We start from the raw sequence: 15,030 nt of genomic DNA, 5'->3' as shown, positions 1-15,030 counted from the left end.
GGCAGATTGCTATATCTGGCAGATGGTGTTTAATGTGGTTAACTGTACAGTTGAATTTCCTACCGCCACTCATAATTTCTATTTTCTTGCGTTGCACCATCCACAGTTCTTTGGATTTTATTCACCGTTTGTGGCTGGGGACACAGGAGTCGAGAAGTTTGGTTGAGGGAGTTGCAGGTTGCTCTGTGTGTCTGGAACAAGACATTAATGTGGAGAAAAGACCACAGTCAGGCCTTGTTGATTCCCACAGCAGGCCTGGCAACCAGCTGGTCTATCCCTGTTCTTACCTCCTGATGTTTCATTGTCTGGAGTAATCCACATCAAAATGTTACAGTCAGACAGACAGTCCGTAAATAATATGCCCATTTCATAATAAAGGGACAAATGATCACTTCGATCTGAAGTAAAGACTTGGCAATTCTTTTGAGATTTAATGACTATTTCCTGCAACTGCAGGCTGGGAGCTGTGTGATGGGACAACAAAACAGTTCAGCATTGTTGCAAATTTATAGGTTAGATATTGAGTAACAATATTATGTTATCAATTCTGTTAGAACGTGTCCATAATCTATATCTTATGAAAAATGTGTTGAATGTATTGTGGGAGAATATGAACATCGAATTGGTTAGAAAAGGAAGATGTGAAGTGGATAGAAGTCAGAGAACATAGAACAATACAGCGCAGTACAGACCCTTTGGCCCTCGATGTTGAGCCGACCTGTCATACCAATCTGAAGTCCATCTAACCTACGCTATTCCATGCACGTCCATATGTTTGTAAAATGACGACTTAAATGTACTTGAAGTTGGCGAACCTACTACCGTTGGAGGCAAAGCATTCCATAACCTTACTACTCTCTGAGTAAAGAAATTACCTCTGACATCTGTCCTATATCCATCATCCCTCAATTTAAAGCTACGCCCCCTCGTGCTCGCCATCACCATACCTGGAAAATGCCTTTCCCTGTCCACCCTATCTAACCCTCTGATTATTTTATATGTCTCTATTAAGTCACCTCTCAACCTTCTTCTCGCCAATAAGAACAGCCTCAAATCCCTTAGCATTTCCTCGTAAGAGCTACCCTCCGTACCAGGCAACATTCTAGTAAATCTCCTCTGCAGCCTTTCCAAAGCTTCCACGTCCTTCTTATAATGCGGTGACTAGAACTGTACGCAATACTCTAAGTGCAGCTGCAGCAGAGTTTTGTACAGCTGTAGCATAACCTCATGGTTCCGGAATTCGATCCCTCTATTAATAAAAGCTAAAACTCTGTATGCCTTCTTAACAACCCTGTCAACCTGGGTGGCAACTTTCAAGGATCTGTGTACCTGGACACTGAGATCTCTCTACTCATCGACACGACCAAGAATCTTACCATTATTGCATTATTTTGCATTCAGTTTACTCAAACCAAGGTGAATCACCACACACTTGTCCACACTAAACTCCATTCGCCACCTCTCAGCCCAGCTATGCAGCTTATGTATGTCTCTCTGTAAACTACAACATCCTTCGTCACTATCCACAACTTCACTGACCTTAATGTCATCTGCAAATTGACTAACCAACCCTTCTACGCCCTCATCCAGTTCGTTTATAAAAATGACGAATAGCAATGGACCCAATACCGACCCTTGCGGTACATAACTAGTAACTGGACTCCAGGATGAACATTTCCGATCAACCACCACCCCCTGTCTTCTTTCAGCAAGCCAATTACTGATCCAAACTGCTATATCTCCCACAATCCCATTCCTCTGCATTTTGTACAATAGCCTACTGTGGGGACCCTTATCGAACACCACGCTGAAATCCATATACACCACATCAACTGGTTTGCTTTCATCTACCTGTCTGGCCACCTTCTCAAAGAACTCAATAAGGTTTGTGAGGCACGACCTACCCTTCACAAAACCGTGCTGACTATCCCTAATCAAATTATTCTATTCTGGATGATTATAAATCCTATCTCTTATAATCTTTTCCAACAATTTACCAACAACTGAAGTAAGGCTCACTGGTCTATAATTACCAGGGTTGTCTCTACTCCCCTTCTTGAACAGGGAAACCACATTTGCTATCCTCGAGTCTTCTGACACTATTCCTGTAGACAATGACGATTTAAATATCAATGTCAAAGGCTCGGAATCTCCTACCTGGCTTCCCAGAGGATCCTAGGATAAATCCCATCCGGCCCAGGGAACTTATCTGTTTTCACACTCCGCAGGATTTCTAATACCTCTTCCTTGTGAACCTCAATCCCACCTAGTCTAGTAGCCTCTCCCTCTGTATTCTCCTCGATAACATTGTCGTTTTCTAGAGTGAATACTGTCGACAAATATTCATTTAGTGCTTCCCCTATCTCCTCTGACTCCACACACAACTTCCCACTACTATCCTTATTGGCCCTAATCTTACTCTCATCATTCTTTTATTCCTTAAATACCTATAAAAAGCCTTAGGTTTTACCATGATCCTATCCGCCAACAACTTCTCATGTCTCCTCCTGGCTCTTCTGAGCTCTCCCTTTAGGTCTTTCCTGGCTATCCCGTCACCCTAAAGCGCCATAACTGAGCCTTCACATCTCATCCTAACAGAAGCCTTCTTCTTCCTCTTGACCAGAGATTCCGCTCCCTTCGTAAACCACGGCTCTCGCGCACTACAGCTTAATTCCTGCCTGACATGTACGTATTTATCTCGGACACTCAGGAGCTTTTCCTTGAATAAGCTCCACTTTTCTAATGTGGCCATCCCCGGCAGTTTCGTTCTCCATCCTATGCTTCCTAAATCTTGCCTCATCGCATTGTAATTGCCTTTCTCCCAGCTGTAACTCTTACCCAGTGGTATACACCTATCCCTTTCTATCACTAGGGTAAACATAACAGAATTGTGATCGCTATCACCAAAGTGCTCACCTACTTCCTTTTCTAACACCTGGCCGTGCTCATTACCCAGTACCAAATCTAATGTGGCTTCGCCCCTTGTTGGGCTGTCTGCATACAGTGGCAAGAGGCCCTCCTGCACACACTGGACAACAACTGACCCATCTATATTGCTCGTATTGGAAAGTTGAAGTCCCCCATGACAACTATCCTGTCTCTCTCACTCCTATCGAGAATCATCTTTACTATCATGTCCTCTACATCTCTGGAACTATTCGGATGCCTATAGAAAACTCCCAACAGGATGTCATCTCCTTTCCTGTTTCTAACCTCAGCCCATTTTACCTCAGTTGACGATTCCCCAAACATCATTTCTGCAACTGTAATACTGTCCTTTGCTAACAATGCCACACCTCCCCTCTTTTACCATCTTCTCTGTTCTTACTGAAAAACCGAAATCCTGGCACCTTCAACAACCATTCCTGTCCCTGCTCTAACCATGTCTCCGAAATGGCCACAACCTCGAAGTCCCAGGTACCAACCCATGCTGCAAGTTCACCTACCTTATTCCGGATGCTCCTGGCGTTGAAGTTGACACACTTCAAACCAACGTCTTGCTTGCTGGTGCCATCTTGCCTCCCTGAAACTTGATTTCGGACCTCCCTACCCTCAACCTTTCCTACAACTTTGGTTCCCATCCACCTGCTTGATTAGATTAAACCCACCCGAATAGCCTTAGCGAATTTCCGCCCCCCCCACCCCCCCCCCCCCCCCCCCCCGCCCAGGATATTGGTATCCCTCTGATTCAGATGAAGACCATCCTGCTTGTAGAGGTCCCACCTACTCTAGAAAGAGCCCCAATTATCCAAGAATCCAAAACCCTCCCTCCCGCACCATCCCTGTAGCCACGTATTCAATTCCTCTCTCTCTCTCTCTGTTCCCAGCCTCACTAGCACGTGGCACGGGCAACAAACCAGAGACAACAACTCTGTTCGTTCTAGCTCTAAGCTTCCATCCGAACTCCCTAAATTTCTGCCTTAAATCCCCATCTCGCTTCCTACCTAGGTCGTTGGTCCCTATGTGGACCACGACTTGGGGCTGCTGCCCCTCCCTTTAAGGATCCCAAAAACTCGATCAGAGACATCACGAACCCTGATACCTGGGAGGCAAGACACCAACCGTGCGTCTCTCTCGTCCTCACAGATCAACCTATCTGTCACCCTAACTATGGAGTCCCCAGTGACAACTGGCAGCTCCTCTTCCCCCTTCCCTTCTGAGCAGCAGGGACAGACTCTGTGCCAGAGCCCTGTGCCCCACTGCTTTCCCCTGGTAAGTCCCCCCTCCAACATTATCCAAAACGGTATACTTACTGTTGAGGGGAATGGCCACAGGAACCCTGCACTGCCTGCCGGGTCCGTTTCCATCCCCTGACTGTAACCCATTTGCCTTTGTCTTGTACCTGAGAAGTGACTACCTCCCTGTAACTCGTCTCAATGACTCCATCTGCCTCCCGAATGATCCGAAGTTCATGGAGCTCCAGCTCTAGTTCCCTAATGCGGTTTTCGAGGAGCTGGAGTTGGGTGCACTTCCCGCAGATGTGGTCAGCAGGGATTCTAGTGGTGACCCTTACCTCCAACTTTCTGCACGAGGAACATTCAACTGCCCTCACGTCCATTCCCATTATTCTAAATTCCCAAAGAGATTGTTGAAAAATATGGAATTTAAAACAAACATGCGACCTTACCAATCTGGCGCACAGAAGTTTTTTTTTCCGGTCAGAGGAGGAGATGGGTGGAAGACACGACCCAAGTAGAGTTTTGGGTAATGCAACCACACAAATATATGACTTCCTAGAAGTCGTTCACTCCTCCCTCACACCTATCAGCAAATGGAGGCCGGACTCCAGAGGTAAGTCCCTTTTAAGTCTTTATATAGGTCTAGTCAAGCCAAGAAACGGGCAAATATTGGTCTTTGGATCATATTAGGAAAATGTGCCTGTGTTTGAACACAATGACGAGTTCAATGGAAAAACAGTGCATTATTTCAACGAATTATTGTCTTATTATTGAGACTTCGAGTAAGGGGAAGAGCTACTCTTTGTTTTCCTTGTCTCGACCCCTCATGTTGTGAAACACTTCCGTCAGGACCACCTCTCAGCCTTCATTGCTTAAAAGTAAAACCAAGTAGACCCAGCCTCTCTTCAGTTTGAGTACACTCTTGTCTTGTTACTTCTGAAAGGTATCAGTGTTAAATTCATTAGCGATTGATCTGTCCACCTGAACAATCGGTTTATACCCTCCTGTACCCTCACACGTTCCTCCTCACTGTGAACCACCAGGTCATCTTTCTGTCATCCACAAAATTATTTATCATTCCCTCCAAACTCCATCCCTCCCATTCTCATCATCATCGTTTATGAAGTTCACAAGTAAGCCCGGATTTTCTCCTGTTCTTCAGATATTGTTCACACGGAAAGCATTGAGAATTCCATTCTCTTGTTTTTCCTATTTTGGTGAATTTACAGCGTGATGCAGTTGAGTTCTTTTTTATGAGGGAGCCACACATTTTATTTTGGATATGGACCTGAATTCTACTTTTATACTATGCTCCTCTGTATGTTTTATTCATTAAGCTTGTACGTAATTAGTATTGGATTAGGTTTAGATGGCTTTCACTGCAGCATTTGTGTTCCATATGGACCTTGATAATGTTCTCTGTATCGTTCCCTGCAACAGTCAGAGCTGAAAGAAGTTTCCGTCACTACGATAGAGACAGATTCATAATTTTGTTTGAAAGAGTTGGAGTGATGAGGATAAAGATTCAACTAAATTCTATATATAGAATCGCAGCAGGAGATCAAATCATATCGTCAAGTCCACCTTGAACTTGAAACAAATTATTAAATCATATTCCCACTTTTCTTCATATTGTAAAAACATTTTCAAAAAATGTTCTTAGAGCAGCGTGGATCTTCTAGCTGCTCCTGGGGTTGCAGGCAGTTGAATATTTAATATAGTCTTTTTGCAGTTGATATTATAGTTTATTAATTTAATGTAATTATTTCTATTTTGTTTTATTAGCATTCAAAAACAAACAAAACAGCAAAAAAAAACTCCCGATTTTCTTCCAAACGAACTTTTTTTAAAAGAGTTTTTTAAGGGTGGTTTACCAAAAAAACGAAATGTCTATTTTTGTTTTAAATGGTTTATTTTATTACACTGCAGAAGTTTTTTTTTGTTTTGCAAAATTAATTAATTAAAATAAGGAGGTGTACCTTCCTTCAAGAGAATCCTACACATTTTCAGCTCTGGAGAAGACTATTTTCTTCTCGGACTTTATTTAAGAGGAAGATTTTTATTAATTTTATTAGCTAAATGGTTGATTTTGTTTAATTTTTCTATGTTTGATACCTATATGTATATATTTTTCAATTTTAACATTATTGTCTGTAGGTAATGAAAGGTAACAGAAGGTGTCATAAAAAATCTGCTTTTAGGCATAATATTATTAAGGTCTCATATAAGGCACAGAGAGGATGGCTGGAAGATTTGGAAAAAAAAATATTATCCAGCATATCAGTCATATAGAAGTGTGGCTCTCAGGAAAGATAAGAAAGTCGTCCAAAATTCTCCGGTGGTATTCCTCTATCAAAATGCTTTTCAGCTTTTAGAACAGCTGAATGGGATTGTCTCTCTGAGGAAAATGGAAGAGCAGTCAATTATTGGACACGTGGCAAGATTCTTATGTTCAGCAGCGTTTGAGAAGATTTAGTAGAATGATTGCTTCAGTGGACTTTTCTATCAGGGACATTAGCGGAAGATTCTGTGGCAGTGACCGTTAATTGAGGAGGGTTTGTTGATTTCCCTGTACTAAGATTAAGAACGTCTCGAAACATTTCAAGCACGTTGTTAAAGGTGAGATTGAGTCGCCATACATTATTGTAGATATTGGCAGGAATTATATTTTTAGGGAAAGATTAAAGCAGTACAGAGTGAACTTAAGAGGAGAGGTAGAATATTAATAATAAAGCCTTTAAAGCAATACTTTCTGGTTTACTCCCAATGCAAAACCCAACTGGGAAGGAACAAAAGGTTAACGGAGAAAAAACAACGGCTGAAGCGCTACTATGTTGATGATGGGTTTCGATTTTTGGGAAATTGGAATCTATTTTAGAATAGAAATGACCTGTTCAGAAAGGATTGGTCTAATCTAAACTGGAAAGCAGCCAATATCTTAGCAGGGAGATTTGCTCCTTCTAATGTAGGGAGACTTTATTTTGATAGAGTTGACAAGGGGGATATTCCAAGTAGAATTATAAATGGTACGATGGATGGAGAAGTTTATGAATGTGAGGAGAGCACGTCAATTAGAAAAGAAAAACGAGAGAGTTAAAAGTATATAGTAATTTTATGAAGCACGAAATTGCATTTATTTCAAGTGAGGCGTCTGACAGGGGAGGCTGATGAACTCGGGGCATGTTTAAGAACATGGGATCGGGACGCAATATGTACTACAGAAAATTGGTTGAAAGATGTTCCTGAAGAAGGGCTTAAGCCCGAAACGTCGATTCTCCTATTCCCTGGATGCTGCCTGACCTGCTGCGCTTTTCCAGCAACACATGAGCTATTCAGTGATGATTAAACAATTATTTTTCTTTTCTAACCCCAAAATTCGTGTAATGCAAGAATTATGAATTTCCATCTGTTCATTTCAATATTACTTTAATTTACATTGTTAATATTATGATGAATGTTACGACATTTGTGTCACCATCGGGAAGTAAATTAATAGATAAAGATAGTCAACATATGATGCAGTCAATGACATTTGGTATATAAAGCGATTTTAATAATTGTGTCATTATTGTACAATGATGGATAATGTTGGAAGAGAAACGGCAAAAAAAATCAACATGTTCCAAGGAAATATTTCATTACAATGAAATCAAAGCAATAATCATTTTGCAGTGCATACGATTTGAAATAGCATTTCATTTAATGTGACGTATCCACTGAGACTACTTTCCTTTTTACAAAAATGGAGGACTTAACTTAGGGGTTTTGAATTATACAACATAAATAGTTGGAATTTGAATTTTCTCTGGCACGTACACAAAGAAAGGAAACTTAAAGGTTTTTAGAATGACAAAAAAATCATTTTTAGTGTTATTACATTGCAGACAATATCTGTGATAAATTAGAATTATTGTTTTAAAAAGACATAACTCATCTTTAATTACGGAACTGAAATATAGGATATCAGTTGCACATATTGCATGGAATAGTAAACAAATGCTTACTGTTATCATTGGTCTCAGGAACAATAAGATACTAAATCAGGTTATTCTACTGAACAGTAATCTGGTGGTTATGAAGTCCTTTGTGTTGCTTTATGTGGACTGTTTAGCGTGAACATTGATTTCAATAAACTTGAGATACGTACATAAATTAGGAACAGATTGATAAGTGGTTTGAAAGATCTTTTTAAAATCAGACAGTTGTTGATATTTTCTAGGATTGCTGACTGAAACGTTCTTAAACCATCATGCAATTAATATGATAAGTGAGAGATATGGAAAGTCAGCTTTCAAATGAACACATTGATATTTTCACAGCATTTGAATCTCATATTCAATATAAATTGGTGAGTAGAAAACACAAAACAAATTTAACGCGATTCATAAACTTATAAATAATTATAACCTGATAAATAATAACAAGTGGCATTTTTTTTTAAATTTTACTGAAGAAGTAATTGATTTTTCACCAATTTATAGCACTGGAGCATAAGGTTCTATGTGCTGCTTGAACTAAGCTCTTCAGGACAAAACAAAATTACTGACTATCATTACTTCATATATTTCATCTTTAAGATGCAATATTCTCAAATACTTTCCAAGGAAAATTGATTGAGTGGAATTAGATACATCATGTTATTAGTGACCCGAAGAAACTATATAGCAGATACTGTGATTATTGGAGTGAACAACAGATAGAAGCCTGTTTAACGTTGAATTGAAAGGCAATTCAATCAATTCTTAGATATTTTCTAATCAAAATTCAGAAATGCTAGTTCTGAGATTCAGAGATTCAGCTCTGTGCAAGGTGGAAATTGAAACCGTGACCCTTAGTCTAGTTGGAGAGACACTACCAGAACTGTACAAGATCCCTTCATGGTGTTCCCACCCAGGATGTGCAGGGCTGTAATCACATGCTCACTCTGGATATTCAAGTGAAAACTAATCAGATTATTATTGTCCTAATTAGATTGGAATTAATTAGATGGCTCCTGTATGCAATGGACAGAGAATGAAATAGTAATTTACTATAATGACGTAATGAGTCAACAAATGTCTAAATTAAATATGAAAATCATGATAATTTCTGGAAGAGAAATTGACACAATTGTGTGATTACAGTCTACTCATAAATAAAAATGAATAAAATCATTCTATATATTCATAAGAGTTTCCCATTTTATGAAATTAAAACTAAAATGGTTTTGCTCTGCATGTAAATTGAAACAAAATGATGAATTAGTCAGTCAATGTGACTTTAGCTGAAGACAACTTCCATTCTTTCCAGAAACGTGTAAATTCTAAGAACTTAGCATTTATTGTGATTGTTTAATGAAACAAGACAGATGTCAATCCGTTCCTGTTTACTTAAAAAAAAAGTGAATTAAATTGATTTTGCACATGAAAAGTAGTCGAATGACATTTTGATAAGAAACACTGCGAATATCAGCATTGAAATAATTTATAATCAAATCAGTTCAAAAACGTTTCCATGTTTAAAATAAATACAATATTCACAATGATTGAAAGGTTGTATATTGCAATATCCCTGCATTAGCTATTCTATGGAAATATAATTCGACACATACATACATCCCTTCATGGATTGAACAATTGTTAGATATTAGCAACAAATTGATTTTTAAAATTCTATTAGTCAATTTAAGAATAATTAGTATCTCATCTTGATATTAGACAGAGAAATATTTCGAAATGAAGAGTACTATTGCCGGGAAAAGTAAGTGGAATTCCCCGAATTTCAAAGATTGAGATTACTGTGATTTTTCAAACAAGCAAAACTCAGATATTTGCAAATAATGTTGCCAGGGATATTATTGGTCTTTTTGCGTTTGCATTCAACTGTACAAATAGGTATTCATATTGTAGCATTGGTAATAACAAATGATGAATGAAATAATATTTAAAAAACTGCATTATATTTGTTACAAAGTCAACGTTAAAGTGCTGTGTAATTATTGTAATTGATCATTGTTTCCAGAATCCTGACGGGTAAATTTACTTAACATTTTGGATGCACTTTGCTCTGATGTTTATTCGATATTCATTAAGATTGATAAGCTGAAAATTAAAATATTAAAGGTATTTTTATGATTTGAAAAACAAATTCCGCAACCATTGAACAAAAGTGTTTTTGTTCAATGGTTGCTGAATTTTTTTTCCAAATCATAAAAATACATTTAATAGTTTAATTTTCAGCTTATCAATCTTAACGCATGTTTGAACAAAATTGTTTTCGTTCAAACATGCAGGCAATGCAAGTGTTATATGTTTTCTTCCTGTAGTTTTCTTGTAAAGTCATTACAATTTTACTAATGTAATTTTTATCATGATAAATATTGCAACACTTATGTCAGAATTAGAAGGAAAATAAGTAGACCATGAAAATGACTAATATGTGCAGAAAAGTTAGAGTAATGACACTTGGTACAGAAAGGAATGCTCATAATTCTGTGATTATTATTCATTGACAACTAATGTTTGGAAGAAAAAGAAAATTGTCAACATTTCCAAGTATATTTTTTCTTGTAACGAAATTAAAATAAATATCATTTTGGAAGGCACATAATTTGAAAAAAGGAAACAGTACTTTAATGTGACATTTGAGGTAAAGCCTACTTTCATCCCCCCCCCCCCCCCCCAACCGCACTGAAATCCTTATTTAGGGTAAAAAAAACTATAGCAGAGAGTTATCAGAAGGTATTCTAACTCATACTTGTACAAAGTAAGTAATTAACTAACTAAGCAGAGATGGCTGAGCAGGTGATGTGCTGTTGCTGTATGATGTGGGAGCTGGCTGATCCCATTGTGAACGGCAGTGACCACATCTGCAGCAAGTGTTGGTTGCTGGAAGAACTCCGGATCAGAGTTGATGATTTGGAATCTGAGCTTAAAACACTGCGGCACATCCGGGAGGGGGAGAGTTACCTGGATGCTTTGTTTCAGGAGGCAGTCACACCTGGGAGATTAAGTAATTCACATTCAGCTAGTGATCAGGCACAAAAGAGTGTGACTGTAAGTGAGGCAGGGAGGGGGAACCGGAGTTCAGGAGTGGAGGAGCCTCAGCCCTTGACCTTGTCCAACAGGTACGAGATTCTTGCTCCCTGTTCGGATGAGGAAAAGGGCTCTGGACAGGATGAGCCAACTGACCAAAGCACCATGGTGCAGAAGGCCATTCAAGAGGGGGGAGCTAATAGACAAGTAGTGGTTATAGGGGATTCTATAATTAGGGGGACAGATAGTATCCTTTGCAAGCCGGATCGGGAATCTCTCATGGTGTGTAGCCTGCCCGGTGCCAGGGTGCGAGACATCTCCGACCGGCTTGAAAGGATATTGGAGGGAGGGGGGGGAGGATCCAGTTGTTGTAGACCACGTTGGTACCAACAACATAGACAAGACTAGGGTGGAGGACCTGTATGGGCATTACGAAGCACTAGGCAGGAAATTGAAGCACAGGTCCTCAAGGGTCATAATCTCCGGATTACTGCCCGAGCCACGTGCCAATTGGCATAGGGACAAGGAAATTAGGCAAGTAAACACGTGGCTAAGGGATTGGTGTGGGAAAGAGGGATTCCACTTCATGGGGCATTGGCATCAGTTTTGGAAAAGGGGGGATCTGTACCGTTGGGACGGTCTCCACCTGAACCGATCAGGTACCAATGTTCTAGCGAAGAGGATAAATAGGGTGGTCAGTAGGACTTTAAACTTCTGAGTTGGGGGGAAGGGAAAGTGAAAGCGACAGCGAGTATGGAGGTAAATGGCAAGATAAGCAGCAGGATAGCATGTTTCCAGGCGGATTTAAAATTGAGGCAGACTGAGAATGCAGTAAAAAGCAATGATAACTTCGGACATATGACTTCCAACATCTCTAATGATAAGGAAGTTAGCATTAAGGCACTTTACCTGAATGCTCGTAGCATTCATAACAAAGCCGATGAACTAATGGCACAGATAATAGTGAATGATTATGATGTAGTAGGCATCACAGAGACTTGGTTACAGGGGGTCAGGACTGGCAGTTAAACCTCCATGGTTTTTCAACTTATCGAAAAGACAGAGAGGTGGGCAGAGGGGGTGGGGTTGCCTTGTTAGTTAAGAACTAAATTAAATCTATGGTATTGAACGACATAGCGTCGGATGATGTGGAGTCTGTGTGGGTGGAATTGAGGAACCACAAAGGCAAAAAAAACATAATTGGAGTTGTGTATAGACCTCCTAACAGTGGTCAGGACCAGGGACGCAACATGGACCGGGAAATAGAGAAGGCATGTCAGAAAGGCAAGGTTACATTGATCATGGGAGACTTCAATATGCAGGTGGACAAGGTAAATAATGTTGCTCGTGGATCTAAAGAAAGGGAATTCATGGAATGCTTACAGGATGGCTTTTTGGAACAGCTTGTCATGGAGCCCACAAGAGAGCAGGCTATTCTGGACCTAGTGCTTTGCAATGAACCAGATTCTATAAAAGATCTTAAAGTAAGGGAACCCTTAGGAAGTAGCCACCATAATATGGTAGAGTTCAGTCTGGAGTTTGAAAGGGAGAAGGCAAAATCGGATGTAATGGTGTTACAGTTGAATAAAGGTAATTATGAGGGCATGAGAGAGGAACTGACTAAAATAGACTGGAAGCAGAGGCTAACCGGGAAGACAGTAGAGCAAAAATGGCAGGAGTTTGTAGGTATAATTGAGGACACTGTACAGATGTTCATTCCCAAGAAAAGAAAGATTAACCGGGGAGGGATTAGATAACCTTGGCTGACAAAGGAAATCAGGAAATGTATTAAAGAAAAAGAGAGATCGTATAAAGTGGCTAAGACCAGTGGGAAATCAGAAGATTGGGAAGGATACAAAAGCAAACAGAGGATAACAAAGAGTGTAATAAGAAATGAGAGGATCAAATATGAAGGTAGGCTAGCCAGTAATATTAGAAATAATAATAAAAGTTTCTTTCAGTGCATAAGAAACAAACGACAGGCAAAAGTAGACATTGGGCCACTTCAAACTGATGCAGGAAGCCTAGTGATGGGAGATAAGAAAATAGCAGGAGAACTTAACAAGTAATTTGCGTCAGTTTTCACAGTGGAAGACATGAGTAATATCCCAAAAATTAAAGGGTGTCACGGGGCTGAGTTGAGTATGGTTGCCATTACGAAAGAGATAGTGCTAGAAAAGTTAAAAAGTCTTAAAATTGATAAATCTCCTGGCCCCGATGGGATACACCCTAGAGTTCTGAGAGAGGTGGCTGAGGAAATAGCGGAGGCATTGGTTGAGATCTTTCAAGAGTCACTGGAGTCAGGAAAGGTCCCGGATGATTGGAAGATGGCTGCTGTAACCCCCTTGTTCAAGAAAGGATCAAGGCAAAAGATGGAAAATTATAGGCCAATCAGCTTAACCTCGGTTGTTGGTAAAATTCTAGAATCCATCATTAAGGATGAGGTTTCTAAATTCTTGGAAGAGCAGAGTCTGATTAGAACAAGTCAACATGGATTTAGTAAAGGGAGGTCATCCCTGACAAACCTGTTGGAATTTTTTGAATAGGTAACAAGTAGGTTAGACCAGGGAAACCCAGTGGATGTGGTCTATCTAGACTTTCAAAAGGCCTTTGATAAGGTGCCACACGGGAGGCTGCTGAGCAAGGTGAGGGCCCATGGTGTCCGAGGTGAGCTGCTGGGATGGATTGAGGATTGGCTGTCTAACAGAAGGCAGAGAGTTGGGATAAAAGGTTCTTTTTCAGAATGGCAGCCAGTGACAAGCGGTGTCCCGCAGGGTTCGGTGCTGGGGCCACAGCTGTTCGCATTATATATTAATGATTTGGATGAGGGAACCGGGGGCATTCTAGCGAAGTTTGCCGATGATACGAAGTTAGGTAGACAGGCAGGTCGTACTGAGGAAGTGGGGAGGCTACAGAAGGATCTAGACAGGTTGGGAGAGTGGTCCAGGAAATGGCTGATGGAATTTAACGTGAGCAAGTGCGAGGTCTTGCACTTTGGTAAAAAGAATAAAAGCATAGACTACTTTCTAAATGGTGAGAAAATTAATAAAGCCAAAGCACAAAGGGATCTGGGAGTGCTAGTCGAGGATTCTCTAAAGGTAAACATGCAGGTTGAGTCCGTGATTAAGAAAGCGAATGCAATGTTGTCTCGAATCTCAAGAGGGTTGGAATATAAAAGCAGAGATGTACTACTAAGACTTTATAAAGCTCTGGTTAGGCCCCATTTGGAGTACTGTGTCCAGTTTTGGTCCCCACACCTCAGGAAGGACATACTGGCACTGGAACGTGTCCAGCGGAGATTCACACGGATGATCCCTGGAAAGACAGGTCTAACATATGAGGAACGGCTGAGGATACTGGGATTGTATTCGTTGGAGTTTAGAAGATTAAGGGGAGACTTAATAGAGACGTACAAAATAATACATGGCTTGGAAAAGGTGGATGCTAGGAAATTGTTTCCGTTAGACGAGGAGACTAGGACCCGTGGACACAGCCTTAGAATTAAAGGGGGTCATTTCAGAACAGAAATGCGGAGACATTTCTTCAGCCAGAGAGTGGTGGGCCTGTGGAATTCATTGCCACGGCGTGCAGTGGAAGCCGGGACGCAAAATGTCTTCAAGGCCGAGATTGATAGATTCTTGTTGTCAAGAGGAATGAAGGGCTACAGGGAGAACGCTGGTAAGTGGAGCTGAAATGCGCATCAGCCATGATTGAATGGCGGAGTGGACTCGATGGGCCGAATGGCCTTACTTCCACTCCTATGTCTTATGGTCTTATGGTCTAAGTCTTTTCAATAATTTAAAATATCGTGTCAGTTGCACAAGAGAACAAATGGATGT

Source organism: Chiloscyllium plagiosum, unplaced genomic scaffold (genome assembly GCF_037043375.1).
Source record: "Chiloscyllium plagiosum isolate Xiang-an unplaced genomic scaffold, Cpla_swu_hap1 HiC_scaffold_44, whole genome shotgun sequence".
In the NCBI taxonomy this organism is placed as follows: Eukaryota; Metazoa; Chordata; class Chondrichthyes; order Orectolobiformes; family Hemiscylliidae; genus Chiloscyllium; species Chiloscyllium plagiosum.
The sequence above is the reverse complement of the archived record's forward strand: the minus strand, read 5'-3'. Positions refer to the sequence as shown.